Below are 13,418 nucleotides of genomic sequence, written 5' to 3' on the forward strand. Positions count from 1 at the left end.
TCAAACCTGCTGGCAGAGGACTCGTCGCATGGGCCGAGAGTCTCAGCTGGTGCAGGCGGAGGCGTGCCAGTCACACCAGCTGAGGATGCGCCCTATCATTGTTGGTTCATCACACTCAATCGATGGCTACCCCTTTGCTGTGTTGTTTTATAGGAGCCAGGCTGACAGCCCTTATCAAACTAAATCAACATGTGAAACTTGGCCCTCAATAGATTGACTGTGTTCCTTTTAAAGTAAAATGAAAGCCATTCCTTTCTCCTTCGTTGATTTTTTTTTTTTTTCTGGTTATTTGCCTCTAAACTATCAGTGCTAAAAATAGGCTCAAATTAAACTGAAATCTGGAAGCTTATGGCTCAGCCCAGATAAGCAGAAGCCTCCCAAAAGCTGCTACAAGGATTCCTATCCTGAACTGTCACAGTCTTGTGTTAACAGCCGTAAGCAGCAGCCTTGGCTGTCATATCTGGTGAGAGCAATATGAAGAGATAATTTTGAAAGTCTGTTGAGAGGCCCACTCGCATTCAAATGGTTTTGATAAAGATGGTGTGCAAAAAGGAATGAGTTCTCTGGAAGACTGTAAACTAAAAATACAAGCTGAGGTGTGTGTCCCACTGCTATTGTCTGTCTTTTTTATATTCTGCCAGCTTTAACTTGTATTGAATGCATCTCAAAGGCCCTGTACTGGCAGCAGGGAACCCTCCCTCTCAGCCCAGCACCAGTGCAGGGTGAGCAAAGTGTAACCTAAAGAGGCCAACTCTAGAAGGAAAGGAGTAGTTCATTGCCCATGCTTCCTGTTGAGATATAAAAAGGGTGCTAGCTAAGGTTGACTTTTATTTTTCAGCGTTGACTCAATCCATGCTTGTGTTTCCAGCAAGTCACTGACGAGCCAATGAACTTGGGCATCTGCATAGTGGGGCATACCATTGAACTGGGGACATCCCAGCATAAGGTTGTGTATCCCCTTGCCCAGTCCCCTGACCGATCTGTTCCCATTTGGATGTGTTTTGAAATGAGCCTTGAAATGTAATAATAGAAATGAGCTTGTCTGTGGCTGGGCTAGCGGAGCTGAGTCTTCCCAGAGACCCCGGTACACGAGGTCTGTATTAAACTTGCAGAATCCCATCCTTGGAGGTTTTGAAGCCCTGGCTAGACAAAGCCTTGGCTGGGATGATGTAGTTGGGGCTGGTCCTGCTTGGAGCAGGGGGTTGGACTAGATGTGACCTCCCGAAGTCCCTTCCCACCCTCATTTTCTGTGATTGTTTTGTTTCATGTCCGATACATCAGCAGGCTGTTTGGAAGCTGGGGCAACACACAGGCATTCATGACGTGCTCTGCTCTTTTATACATAGCAGTGGCACTTTAAACCACTTATATTCTAAAAAAACATAGTTTGAACATAAAATCCATCATAAAATCCCTAGTTCTCTGGTCTGCCAACCCAGTGTTTCCCCCACAGACAGCCTTGTCTGGGGATATTTCCTTTCCGTGCATGGAAACACAACGCTACATTGCAGCAAATAACTACAACATAGCTTAAAAGTAATCTGCCTCAAACCATCAGCACCTCTGACACAAGCCAACAACATTAATTAGACTCTGAAGGCCTGGAACTGCTCCCCATTAAAGCCCATCTGAGGAGCTGTGTTTCATGGGATAAAAATAGCAAATTAATCCACTTTCCTGTTAGAAGACAGGATCTCTACAGTCAACCCGCTCCATATCGTCTGACCCTTTTGCAGAGCACTACTCCAGTGTACATACATCTTCCACCCGCAAGTATACTCAGCAGATACAGGCTCCTTCCTCCTAAGAGCAGAGACTTTGGAAGAGGAGCTGATCGTCAGTTGGTTGGATGCTATGGCTGAAAGCCTTTGAATCGTGAAGAGTCTCATGCTCCTACCAGCTTCTGGATGACCTTGATTTTTCTTCTCAGCTTTCCCAGCCTGAAATCACTTTACTAGTTGCCCTCCTCTGTAACTTCATTTGATCTGGAGCAGAGTTAGAAGTCTGACATCACCGCATTGTTCATTACTTGCCTCTCTTGGGCTGTTCCTGAATCTCAATAAGAACCTCTTTTTGTAGCAACAGACCTGGCCGGGCACAGCAAAAGGTTCTTCCAATGCTCAATGCCGAAAGTCAACTTAGCTTTCATTTTGGAGGGTTTCCTCTTCTGATGTAGAATTTAAAAGGACTGTTGTGCACCCACTCCATCTTTGAGGACAGAACGCACTTGCATTTGGAGGCAACACCTTGGAGGAATAACAAAGATCATCGGCAACTTTCGGATGCCTTCTCCCAGGAAAGGAGCCCATCAAGTGTGTCCGATAACCCCTGTGGACTTCACCACTGTACAAGAAATATTACTTTCAGGACTATGAAAGGAACAGGAGTTATCGCTGACCTCCACATGGTAAACTTGCAACATTGCCAACCCTTGTTGTAGAGCCTACCTTCCAAATTCCCAAGCAGTCCTGAAGGACATTAGTACAGCCTTGGCAGGCCAGCTTAAAGAGGGCCTTCCCTTCTCTCCTAGGCTTACATCTAAAGCTGATTCCATGTACCGTATGCTTTGGCTTTGCCCCAGCTGGTCTGAGCTCACTAAGGCTCCAGGGAATTTAACCTGTAAGTCATTTCCTTTCAGCTCTAGCTTCTTTGTAGTCTTTTCATCAAGGAAGTGTTATTTTTTTAGGCAAGAACATAGACAAAATACAAGAACATATATAAAATGCATTCATCCAGCTTTGCTGGTAGCCAAGTACACTGCTAGAAAAAAATGGAAAGAAAGCAACCATCTGCCTTGTTCAATTGTTATGGCCGCTTCCTTTGGGTACACATCTTCTCCATACCTATGGTCTCCTTGTTTGGAGGGACTGGTTTCCCAGCTAGCTCCCACAAAGGGCAAATAAGGAAATGGAGGCAAGTGCAACTATAAAGTCTATTGACTTGTGTTCTTCAGCTAGAACAACAAAGAGGAATAAAGAAATTCATATTACCTTCGGTAAGAGTCTGTAGCCTCAGCACCACCTCAGAACAGATCAGATGTGCATCAAAGGCACATTACCTATAGCAAAAGGAATATAGGTGTATGTGTGTATATGTGTTTATATATATATATATATATAATGATTGTTACATTTTAACCTATTCTATTTTTGTATATATGCTGCAGTTGATCTCTTATTTTATTAGTGCTGTAGGTATCTTTTTGTCATCAGTGTTAATGTATCTGGTTAAATTGCAAATTGGTCTCATTTCTCTCTCCAGAATATAAGTTCTTCCTGTACATAGATCATTTGGTAAAGAAAAAGAAGTTCTAGTTTTTGTTACCTACTCATTTACCAGTAATACTCCCTTTTTTTGGCCAGCATTGTGTGTCTTCTTGTCCATCCCAAAATCCAATAAAAAGAATGTGTGGATGGGGAGATGATTTGAGGAGCTGATGTGGTTGATAGGGAGATGCTATTGGATAATTTGATCTCTTCCTTACTGCTTTATCTCTTTGCCCCGATAAAGAAGGATCATCTTCCTTCAGATATTCTGTTCCTCCATACCGGGTGCATCTACACAAAATGCTTACTGAACATTAGCCTAATAATTCTGTGCAGTAGCACATCACAGGACAAACCATGCTAATAGCCCACTGCGCAGTGTTATTAGGCTAATAAAGTAAGTGTCACTCCATAACCATGCACTGGCTGTACTGTGCAGGAACTCTAGGTACTATGCATTTAGTTAGTATTTTATTAAACAAGGACTAAACTAATGTAGTATCTAAGGTGCATTAATGTGTAAAGACACCCACTGAGTGCTTTTTGCTACATCAGGATGTAATTTATTTTGGAAGTGGTGGAAATGTTTTGTTTTATTCCATTGAGAAAAAGAGGAGAAGACAAGGGGGTGTCACAGGCAGTTGCAGTCTCTTCTCTTTTTAAATGGCACCCTATTACCAAGGATTTTACTACAGCTGTCAAACAACCAAGGGCCGGTTTCCATTTTTTCAGCTTCCATTGGACTTTTCAATAAACCGTAGGAAAAAAAAACTGAGACAGAAATCTGTCAGGGAAATGCCAGACTGATTTCTGAATCAAGTCATTGTCTGGGCATTTATCTCTATACATGGGAAGAGTGAGTGAGTGGGAGTGATTGACAGATACAAAATCCCAAAAGCCACTCCATATATCAGTGGATTACTGCCTTTGCCTTTCCTTGCTGTATAGTTTAGCACAGGCAGCACAGAGCATAATTACACTAAGAGTTGGGGGTTTTGCAGCTCTGCTGAGACAATCCGGTGTAGAGGATTGGGATGGCACTGAGCACCCCTGGTTGCTATTCCCTTCCTCTGACACTGAGGTAGTACATAACCTTAGGCAAACCATTTTTCCTCTATTTCTTCTGGGTTGTCTATTTGAATTATAAACCAATCCTAGATGGGGACTGCCTTGTCACTGGGGCTTCTGATCACTGCTGTAATAAGAGTCATAACCAATAACAGCTTTGTCTTAAAAGTATAGTGCTATCATACAGTACAGTGGGCGTGTCTACACGAGATGCTTAATGCCCATTGGACTAATTCTACTGTGCATTAGCACAGCTGGCAAGCACTGTGCAGTAGGCTTAGTCCAATGAACCTTCAGCATCACAAAAAAAGCTTTGCTTGCACTAATGCCCAGTACTGCCGATTACGGTGCATTGTTAGTACTTGTTATTACAGGCACTAAAGTAAACGTGCCATAATTATGGCATAGTAATGAGAGTAGATGCGCCTGGTATGTCCTATAGTATAGTACTGTCATTGTTTAATCCACAGAGACCCAGATATTCCCCGGCTGGCCAAGAAATGAATATTCTTAAGAAATGTCTAGCAGACCTTGAAGCCTTGGGGATCCCACCTTGCCTGAGCTTGGAATAAGGCACAATTGCTTTGGTTTTGTGTTTCATTTTGTGTGAAGTATTATCTTCAGATACACGACAATCTACAAGACCAATCTTGCCCCTTCTCCCTGTTATCTTCCACCACCTTGCCTGTTGTGTATACTGATACTTGACTCGATCTTTTTATGCCTACTTCGCATCCTTGGAAACCACTCTGAGAAAAAAGAGTGAAGAATGAATCTGGCATCTTGAGCTGTAAATTGCACCCTGTAGTGTGTGTTGATGCTGTTACAAATGCAATCTTGTGTGTCGGCGGGGTGGGTTTCTAAACCCTTAAATTTGCATTTGTACTTGATTGTAAGATGAATGAGCATATGATCTACAGGTATACATGCACATTTGATTTCATTGCTATGTTCTCAGCATGATGGATTTTACTTGCTTTGGCCGTTGTAGTGGTTATGATTCTTCTATTAATTTCAGAGTCGTCCTGGTTATAACAATGAGTATCATCTTATTAGGACCCTCTTCAAATCAAGTAAAAGTGAAAAGGTTTACTTTGCCTTCGCATATGGATCTTGTACTCCAGCAGCTACTGGATCAAGCAATGATGGACAATTATAGCACTAACTGCAAAGACATCAGGGTGATGGTTTCTTATTCAAGTTCAGCTCTGAGTGTGTTTCAAAGTGCAAAGCAATAATCATACCAATCTGAAGCTGAGCAAACCCTACTAACCACCTTGGAAGGATTTCCCTTTTCTTTTTTTTCCAGGTACCAAACCAAGGGGTGGGGAGATCATTTGGTTACTGATTCTGTCTATTGATATGTGAGAGTTCAATAGATTTTTTTAAGGCCAGAAGGGACCTGAATGCTCCTTTAGTCCAGTGATTCAAAAGCTTCTTAGGCTCAATGCACCCCTCAGCTAGGCTCAAGGCACCCTTCAGAAAATGCCAGCTCTTAAGTTTTCACTCATTTCTTGACTACAGAAAAATGCTAGACCCAATCTTCTGTTGCAAAGAATTCAGAAAGATCACAAGAGGTCAGAATGTTTTTAACACTATGGGCTCCTATTTGAAATGTCTGGGTTTATTTTGTGAATCTTTTTTGTACGCTCAACAGTGCTAACATAGCACCCTGGTTGAGAATCACGGCTCTAATCTGGCCTCCTGCATAACAGAACGCATAGAACTTCCCTGAGCTATTTTTGCCCCAATGTCATATCTTTTGAATGAAGCTAGACCATTTGTTTCAGAGTTGTCCCATCTTGATGTTAAGACTTCAAGTGAAAGCAAATGTATTACCTGCTTGGGTAAACTGGTCGATGATTAATGATCCTCATTGTTAAAACTGTGTCTGATTTCCAACTTGAACTTTGCCAGACTCTACTTCTAGTCACTGGCTTGCATTATGTCATTGGATTCCTAAATCTAGAAAAGAGTCAGAAATGTCTTCATGTGATCAAGTCTCCTGCAAACATCTCTTATGTCAGCTAAGGAGACTGATTGCCCAGACCCGGAATAATTCTTATGGGCCTTTTACCCCATCCTCCTTGTTTTTCTGTACACTTTCAAAAGTTTAGACACAAGGATCGGACTCAAATCAACCCCAATAGAATTATCCCTGAGCAAGAGGAAAGTGGAAATGGATAATATATTTATCTTCCAAAACCACCAGATTTCCAGTGATTCATGGGAGACCAGTAACTTCACACAGCCTGAAGACCTTTCGCCTGAACAGCGTATCTTCTTCAGAAGCAATCCTAGCACTCTTTGTCTCTCTCAGGATATGGCGAATCTCCACTAGCCGAAGCAAAAGCCATGACAAGTGAGCACCTGTTTAAGGCCACTTCTAGCACCCTTAACAGCTAATTAATTATCTGACCAGATGATTGCAGGCTCAGTAAGGTGACCTTGCAGTAGAGAGCGTCTCCGCATCTATAGCCCCACCTGTGTCTGACCCACAGCCTTGAAGATAGATGGAGACTCAGAATTTCAGTGCTCTTGTGATGGTATTTCCATAGGACTTCTGACCTTATTGTGGGGTCCCAATCACCTTCAACCTGGGATTATAATCTTGCTGTCTTCACTTCCATCCAGGTTAAAGTGCATTGGAAGCCATGCCATGGCTCTAGGCCCATGAAGTGATGCTGGAACTGCTGTGCTCAAAAGATCAGGGCTTCTGCATGCCAACTCCATTGGTGTTGTTTAGGCCAAAAATGACTTTGGATCCAATGAGGTTGTCCAGGACTGACCTTCAGACCATGGAGGAACAGAAGATTGGCCTGTGAGTTGTGGTAGGACTCTGCCAAGTGGTGCTACCCAGCAAGAGAGCCAGCGTGGTCTCTATGACTGAAATTCACCCTAAGTGCAGTGACAACATGCCAAATAGATTAATCCCTTCACATGAATGCAGGGTGCTGTCCTAGACAGGTTCTCCTAGATCTTCAGTCCATGCTGGGATGTCAAACAGGGCTCCAGTTAGAATGTGGAAGAAATTAGATGGACTTAGTCTACCTACAAATGGAAGGAGAAAAAATGCTTTTCCTTCTAGCCTCCAAGTTTTCCCATATATTACTGAGGCTGCAATGATTTAGTGTCATGCCAGGCCATGGGTGGCCAGGACTGGGTGATCACCTCAGGGTCAGGAGAAGCTCGGAAGTCAGAATTCAAGAGACCTATCTGGGAAACCAACTCGGTGATCCAGAAGATCAGACAGAACATGAGGTCAGAGAGCTAGCTGGGTCAGGTATCCAGGAGGTCAGGCCAGAGCTGGGTCATAGGTCGAGAGGGTCAGGCAGAGAACAAGGTCAGGATGCTATCTGGGTCATATATCAAGGTGGCCATGCCAGAGCTAAGTGGGGTATCCAGAGGTCGGGCAGAGAGTGAAGTCAGGAGGAATCCATCACACAGTAGCAACACAAGCCAAAGCTGCAGCAGCTTAGGTACAGAGTGAAATTTGTTGTCTGGATGCTTCCCTTTCCATGTCACAGGTTCATATGGGAAGAGGTGAGAGGTCAGCTGACCTTGGCTGGCCACTTGGGTGACAAGGAGTGGGCATGCACCTACTCCCAGGTGGAGGTTCTGGCCATCTGCATTTGCTCCCATGTTCTGCAGGGTAGGCAGCAGACTAGATTTAGGGTAAACCATTATGCTGGGCAGGCCAAGGCCCCGAATTCAATCCCATGGTGCTTGGAGTAGCCCCAGTTACGTGGCCACTGCAGCAGTGTTTCTGCCCCACTGCTACCACCACATCAGCACTGGTCACCCTGCCCTAGTTACACTATGGCAAAGAATGCTGGAATTTGGATATTGGGTGCAAAAAAAGGGCTGGTATTTAGAAATGTTTACTGACCCATATATACAGTAGAAGGGCACTGTAGTAGCAAGGCTGACATTATGCAAGAGTGTTTCAGAAGGGAAGTTTGCAGGTGTGTATGTTCTCATACAGAAAATAAGTACACATCTACCCACACTCTTTTTTGAAACCCTGCTCCTGAATTTAAAGGTTTACAATGCCTTCAGTGACCACCTTTTCCCCTCTGCCAAATTTCTAAGCCCTGGGTGGCCAGATTGGGTCCAAGGTCTTGCTACATGGGCTGAGCCATTGCCATATGGCTGGATCATGCCCCGGTTGAGTCACCACCAACAGATGTTTTTAAACACAAGTGCTAGAAAGGCTTGCTTTGGATGTTTTAGAACAACAAGGGTGGAAAAGATCCCTAGGGTCACCATATCCAAACTCTTGTACAGCTTCACAGTATGCTGTTCCTACAAGAGCCCTCTTTCCCAGTCTCCTCTAAAAACCTTCAGTGATGGAGATTCTGCAGTCAATCCCAATGCCTCACTGCTCCAGCAGCAAGGACATCCTTCCTGAGATCTAATGTAAAGATCTCCTGCAATGTAAAGCTGTTGTTCCATACCCTGCAGAAAGAGCAGATTTTTTTCCCCATCGTTTTAATGGCACTCTATCAGCAGACTGCTATCATGTCCCCCTTAAATCTCCTTTTCTGCAAGATAAATATTCCTTGTTCTCTCAACTTGTCCTTGTGTGGCTCACCTTGCCATCCCTTTTCCAGATTTGATGCTCTCCTCTGGACTCTCTCCAACTTATCCACAGCTTCCTTATCACATGGAGCATGGAGCTGCACACAGGATTGTACGTGAGGCCTAACCAGCACTGAGTACTATTACCTCCTGGGTCTTCCACTTGCTTTTCTAGCAGCTGCATCACATTGCTGACTCGTGTTGAGTCTGTGATCCACCAAAACCCTAGATTCTTGTCAGCAATGCCACCACCCAGTCGTCTCACTTTCTATTCTGTACTGGTGTTTTGATCATTCATCCCTAGGTATAGCACCCACATTTGTTTGTACTGACCTTCATTCTGTTGTCTCTATCCTTGTTTTCCAAGGTTTAAATTTTCCAAGGTGCAATTTTCCAAGGTTTAAGGTTTTCCAAGGTGATTGTGCCCTGAGCAGAGGGTTGGACTAGATGTCCTCCTGAGGTCCTCCCAGGCCTACTTTTCTGTGATTCAATGCGGAAAGCTGCTAATGGTTGTTTTGCAAAACCCCGTACTAGTAATATAGAAGCAGAGGCCATAAAGTTATTGTTCTCAGGCATGGGAAGTGTTTTCTCAAGTGGTATCTGGTCACTGTTGCTTTTGATATCCAGGCTGCTGGGGTCTGTTTGTCCTGGAAGACCACCACTAGCAAGCCATCTTCCAGATCCCCAAGACAACTCAGAAAACACAACCTGGAGACATGTATGGTGGTGAGAACTCAGAAAGATTTATTGTCATTGGACAGAACACCAGTTGGTCCGGTTAACAGTCAGTCCAACTTAGGAAGCTTTTTCTTGCCCAGTAGAGACACCGTACATTATTCACACCCATGTAGGTCTCTAAAATGGACAGATCTCCCAACCCCTGTATTTATATTGATGTGGCTTCCATCTTGTGCCAATTCTTGTCTCTCTCTCTCTGTCAAGGTGCTCATCTGTACTTGTTTCATTTGCCAAGTTTATGCACCTGCATTTTGGTTCTTTTGATCTCTTTTTCATTCGTGAGTTCTTACTTTTTTACATTTGTCCTTGAGTTTTTCAGGTGCTGTTTTCATACTCCCTTCAGTATCTTTTGGCTCATTAATGTGTCCTTAATTTTTTTTCTTTCTTATCAGGTCATCCAGCAGTCATGAGGGCCCTTTCCCCCCATACAGCTTTTTGGCACTGTAGCTTACTACAGCTTAGCATAACTACAGACCAATGCCAACCAGAACTGTGATATCACTGCAGTTATAAAACAAGCTTTGTATCTCATCAAGTTCTGTTTTTTCTACTTCTGTGCCAGGGAGAACAAATTGCCCTTTTCAGAGCTTTGCCAGCTGAAAAATCCCATTAGCCGGTGTCATACGTTTATATATTTGACCTATACCACTGTGTTGCAAATCTGTTCTCACTCCCCTCTTGGGATCAAACCCTATCCAACTTCATGATCCAAAAAAACCCCAGTAATGTGACTGGGACTGGTGACAAGGGGGAGGTAAGAAGAGTTAGGTTTTAGAGAATGATAAAGTGCCATATATGCTTCCTAGTATTTCCATAATAAGTATGAAAATGCATGTAACCTAGGAACACCCAAGATCTTGTAGGATATGGAGCTGTTCATTAAACAATAATCCATAAAGCTAGGTTGACTCATAATGTTGCTGAGAAGTAAATAATGATGATGATGGTGATATATCATCTCAAATGCCAGCAACACCAAGATTTAGGAGCTGTAGAAGTTTCTTGAAAAAACTGCCGCGCTGAGTCCAACTCATTGCAAAAGGGTTGTCTGTGCTGCATAGCCGTAGGACCTGCTTTTCTGGATGGGTGCCATCTATCCATGGAGAGTGGGGTTCTTTAAACAAATGCTCTGGATTGGCCTACTTGCTCCTTGTTCCTCCATGGTTGGTGGGATGACTTGTACTTGTTGGCTTCTGTTTGGGCATGAAAACAAATGTTGTTTCATGTATAAAATATTCTGTTTCCAAAGAGATACATGAGGTAAGTGAAAAGATGCACGTTCAATGTATCAGAGAAAATGGGATGTGTGCATGAGGCAGAAGGAGTCAGACAATCAACAAGCCAAAGAATCCCACATCTAGACCCATTACATCTTCAGTCTGCCTGGATCAGAACCATGGATTAGACTGCACCTTCCACCACGTGCTACAGTCTCTGACACACACCTAGAGCTCCTGTGAAAATCATTGGTTTTGATTAAATCCTTTTTCCAATGGAAAAATGTAGTCTTCAGAATTGCTTGCCCAATGGTACGGTGAGCAAGGATGATCATAAAATAATATATAATGAGAGTTGGAAGGGACCTCAGGAGGTCACATCTAGTTCTACCCCCTGCTCACAGCAGGACCAACCCCAACTAGATCATCCCAGATTAGACTTTATCTACATAGATTTTTAAAACCTCCAAGGATGGAGAGTCCACAACCTCGCTGAGTAACCTGTCCCAGCACTTGACTACCCTTCTCATGAGAGAGTTTTCTTACTATCCAGCCTAAACTTCTCTTGCTGCAGCTTGAGCCCATTGCTCCTTGTTCTGCCATCTGCCCCCACTGAGACCAGCCCAGCTCCATCCTCTTTGCAGCCCCCCTGCAGGGAGTTGGAGGCTGCTATCAAACCCCACCTCAGTCTTCTCTTCTGCAGACTAAATAAGCCCATTTCCTTCAGGCTCTCCTCACAAGTCATGTCTCCCAGCCCCTCAACCATTTCCGTTGCCCTCTGTTGGACTCTCTCCAATGTGTCCACATCCTTTCTGTGGTGAAGGCCCCAAAACTGGATGCAGGACTCCAGATATGGCCTCCCAAGTGCTGAACAGAGGAGAAGAATAACTTCCCTTGATCTGCTGGCAGCGCTTCTACCAATGCATCCCAGTATGCTGTTAGCCTTCTTCGCAATAAGGGCACACTGTTGGCTCCTATTCGGCTTCTTGTCCCCAGCCATCCCCAGGTCCTGTGTGGGATTCTTCCATTGTAAGTGCAGGACTTTGTATTTGTCCTTATTAAACCTCATGGGATTTCTTTTGAGCCAATCCTCCCGTTTGTCTAGGAATCCTAGCTCTGCCTCCAGCATCTCTACAACTACCCCCAGCTTGGTGTCATCTGCAAATTTGCCGCGGGTGCACTCCATCCTATCTTCCAGGTCGTTGATGAAGATACTGAACAAAAACCAGTCCCCGGACTGACCCCTGACTGACTCCACTTGATACCAGCTTCAGACTAAACAACTAACCTCTGAGCCTGACCATCCAGCAAGTTTTCGATCCACTTTACATGTTTAATTGATCATCAGGTTTAACTGTGTTGTGCCCTTTCTTCCCCACAAAATCTAACATTTCCTTGCAGATCTTTTTCAACAAGTCACTTTCTTTCTCATTCATACCATGAACAGCATCTTGTGGTACAATGGAGAAGGAACAGGGCATGATTGGATGAGTTAGTGCAATTCCAAAGACTATAAATGTTTTAAAAAAGGGTCACAATGAACATGCAATGAGGTTTTGCCTTATGTTTGACACCATCAACAATGAATCAGCAATCTACTGGTAGTTTCATTTGTGCTATTCTATTGCAGTAGTATTTAATAGGGCTGTGTGAAATGGGCCCTATTCAATTCAGATTCAGATTCAGCCGGAATCGGGGACAGTGATTCAATTCATTGATTCAGATCACTGTTCCCGATTCGATTCGGCCAAATCCAGATCTGAAGATTCAATGCTAATTCAGAGAATCAGTGATTCAGACATAGACACAGCTTTAAATGTTTTTTCTACATACCTCGAGGTACCAGGCACAGCCCATGATCGCTGTGATGCTGGAGCAGATAGAGTTGTCCCACAGGAGCATGGGGGAGAGGGTGGGGCAGTGGCCCCACATGCTCGGTGGTGAACCTGGAAGTGGACCAGAAGTACTTCTGGTTCACTTCTAGGTCTTCTGGGGAGCATGCAGCCCCTCCCCCCACCCGGCTCAGTGATCAGCCACGGGGTGCCCCCCGAGACCCAGGAAGCACCAGTCAACAAGCTGGGGGGACACGGGTGGACCCAGAAGTGGACCAGAAGTGCTTCTGATCCACTTCCAGGTCTGCTGCTGAGTGCACTGGGGACCTGGTTCTGATTCAATTTGAAGAGATTAAAGGGTCTTCTGATTCCATTCAGATTCAGAGATACAGGCACCGAATCAGGCCAGATCTCTGCCAAATTGAATCAGGGACCAAAGCTTCACACAGCCCTAGTATTCAAGACCTGGAATAAGAGTTGTGCCTATGCAGTTTGTTTTTGTATCTCTTCTTATTTGAACTTTCTATAGAATATGTAATGCTGCACATAACATAGGTTTCTGTATCTGCCTTGCGAGATCCTGGCCCATGTAAGCAATGTCTCTGATGATCATCAACAGACAGCACTGCAGATAACAGAGCTTATACAGCATCAGCTTAGGGATATGCACATCCCTGTATTAGAGGATTTAATTAAGCTCCATCAACTTCCAGACA

Source organism: Alligator sinensis, unplaced genomic scaffold (genome assembly GCF_000455745.1).
Source record: "Alligator sinensis unplaced genomic scaffold, ASM45574v1 scaffold358_1, whole genome shotgun sequence".
Lineage (NCBI taxonomy): Eukaryota > Metazoa > Chordata > Crocodylia > Alligatoridae > Alligator > Alligator sinensis.